The sequence below is a fragment of the Limulus polyphemus genome, unplaced genomic scaffold, assembly GCF_000517525.1.
Source record: "Limulus polyphemus unplaced genomic scaffold, Limulus_polyphemus-2.1.2 Scaffold10972, whole genome shotgun sequence".
Taxonomy (NCBI): Eukaryota; Metazoa; Arthropoda; class Merostomata; order Xiphosura; family Limulidae; genus Limulus; species Limulus polyphemus.
This window is the reverse complement of record NW_013676582.1, coordinates 10,485-13,407: the sequence shown is the minus strand read 5'-3', so window position 1 is coordinate 13,407 and position 2,923 is coordinate 10,485. Positions and strand designations below refer to the sequence as shown.

Genomic DNA, 2,923 nt, shown 5'->3' with positions numbered 1-2,923 from the left:
CATATCAGTCTATGTTAGCTACTCACAGTTGCTTGTATAAGAGCTCTTAAAAGTTGAGAATTGTAACTGCAAGCAGATCACATTACAGAAAAAAACTGCAGTTTTAATTGCGATTTTAGATATTTCTTTTTGAAATTTTTATCTAATTTTTAATAGGCCATTTATACTTTTTTATACTTATTTATACACTTTTTTTTTGTGATTTAACTTTTACCAGCCCTCATTGATTTGTACTGTATACTTGTACATGTATGCACTTCCATTCTGGAAATTCATAATTAGTAAGAAGTACAAGTATAGTGTACAGAAGAAGGGTAAAGTTAATCTGTGCATGTTCATGAAAACTTTTTACAGATGTGTATTTAGGACAAATGCTTGTTTGTCATAAGTGAATGGTAATTATCTAAATTTTCCCCCTTTTCAGTAATGCAAAGTAATTCTTTTACCTTTTGTTACTATTGATGATATAAGATTGGTGCAGATATCATAATAATGTCTTAATATGCCAGTTTTTTTTTATATGTTTCTGCAAAAATGTTCTATAGGTGACAAAATAATTACATTTTCTTTACATGCTTATATAAATATATGTGAAGAAGGTTAAGTACATTATATTAAAACAATTTTGAATTAAGTGTAACAGCAAGTCACATGATAATCACAGCAGATATAAAGTCAGAGTGGAACAGCATGTATTATCTTGACATCATTTCAATATTTGGATGGTGTGATGCCACCAAAAATTTATCACTTTTGTGTAACAGCTTTTTCTAACATAAAATATTCATACACTTCCATCATAAAGATGTGTTTAGATCTGGGATTTAGAATTTCCAAGATGTGTATATTCTTTGTAGTTAATGGCATTGGAAAATAAAGGTATATAAATCAGTTTGGAGTACCAGGACCATCCTGAAAGCGACCTGGAAAAAGTTTTACCCAAAATGTGGTAAGAAAAGTGAATCATCTTGTAGCAGATTAGAATCTACCAACACAAAAGTCAGTGGTAAAACTGTTCATATGTTCCAGATAACATTATGCAACTTCATGAAGAAGGATCTTCATCTGGAAAAGTGGCATAAGTAACATGTATCCAAATTTCATCCACTACATATCTGCTTAGCCATTAAATATCTCAACCAGCTGGAGAATGAAACGGGTATTCAAGCTATTTCTTATTAAAACATACTGATCAAGTTGCCAGATGAAGCACCTGTGCATTTCTGTATGATTGTACTGTTGAAATGGGTGCTGGAAAACTGTCAGCCTTGTATGTATTGCTCCATGAGAAAGTAAATGTAATGATAAAGAAGCAATTTGATATGTTAGTTGTTTATGGTAAAGGTTGTATTTTTTATTTAATTTGTAGGACAAGTTCCTTCCTCATTCAGATGTGAGATTTCTGAAGTTACAAGAAGATATTCCTCACTGTGAATCTGAAAATCAACAGACATTGGGAGAATTACTTGTGGGCTTTTTGAACTATTACAGTAACAAATTTGTGTAAGTAGTAGTGACATTTTTAAATATAATCTAGAGTGTGAGTTTTTTGAATTATTAAAAGATACATAATTTTAGAATTACAAGGTTCACAGAGGTTCTTGAAAGCATGTAATGCTGAAATTTCATCTTCTAGGTCATGAAAATCAGGAAATTTTGTAACAAATCATTTAAAATCATGTACATCATGAATAATGTACAATAAAAGTTCATCTTTAACCTCGTGGTTCTCATTTCATAATAGTATTTTCAGTATGTTAACTTAGTGCTATGTATTGTACAAATAAAGTTACATATTACAGCAGCATGTTGATCACTTCCATCATACACAATTTATGTAATGCTCAGTTTTTTATCTTGTGTGCTTTCACTCCCAAAAAAAGTAATGAGACTGTGAAATTTTTATTAATAACAATCTAGAAAGAAAAATATTTTCTGAAATATATGTTCGTAAGTTATAGAATACTGTCATCTATGGTATAAAATTGAATTTATCATATTTTGTTGTAAATTAAACATATTTTTTAATATATTTTTTTAATTTCTAAATTAACTTGGAATTCTTTAGAAAAATCTGGGTATTACCAAAGATAGTTTTTATTCTGCCAAAGCGTTATCAGAGTTCAAATTCTCATAGTGACAAGTATCATGTGATAGTTCCCAGCACATGCACATTTCAAGATGTATGACTGTTCCATGACAATTGCAGGAAAGTCAGCAGCAACTACAGGAAAGTCAACAACAGTGGCAAGAAGTACGAATGGAAAACACAAGTAAATTTCAAAGTGAATTAAATACATTAAAGGACGATTTACTGTCTTTTACACAGGGAGGATATATTAACCATGGACCTAATCAGCCCCAGACAACAGGAAGCCCCTTCCAGACCCCACAGCTAAACCCTAATGCAGACATCTTCAGTCCTGCCAGAAGTCGCATTCCAGACATGAGTGTCTGCAATAGGGGGTGATCTAGTACGAAGAAAGCCACAGGAATTCAATGGGAAGGCACTGTGGGAAGCATATAGAGCACAATTTGAACTCCTGGTAGAGATGAATGGATGAACAGATGAGCAGAAAGCAGTATATCTGGCAACGAGCCTAAAGGGACAACCACTGGAAATACTTGGACAGTTGTCAGCAGATGACAGGCACAACTATAGAGCACTGGTAACTGCTCTAGAACTCTAGTATGGAACTCAAAATCAGTCCAAAGTCTACAGGGCTAGGTTTAGGACGAGAGTTCGTGCTAAAGGGGAGAGCCTGCAAGAGCTGGCACAGGATTTGGAAAGTATGTCACACAAGGCCTACTCAACTGCACCACCCGATGTCCTCAAGCTGTTGCTGAGAGGCCAGTTTGTAGATGCCTTAGACAGTCCACAACTGAAGATACAAGTAAAGCAAGCACATACTTCTACTATGCA

General features: G+C 33.5%; 1 long non-coding RNA gene across 1 annotated transcript in view; it reads left to right on the top strand.

Annotated features, from left to right (window-relative positions):
* Nucleotides 1–1,346: 1,346 nt before the first annotated feature.
* LOC106476591 overlaps nucleotides 1,347–2,923 on the top strand; it is a 7,596-nt gene continuing 6,019 nt past the window's right edge. Inside the window, exon 1 of the long non-coding RNA XR_001291911.2 lies at nucleotides 1,347–1,503. This is a non-coding gene — a long non-coding RNA (uncharacterized LOC106476591). The remainder of the gene's footprint in view (nucleotides 1,504–2,923) is intronic.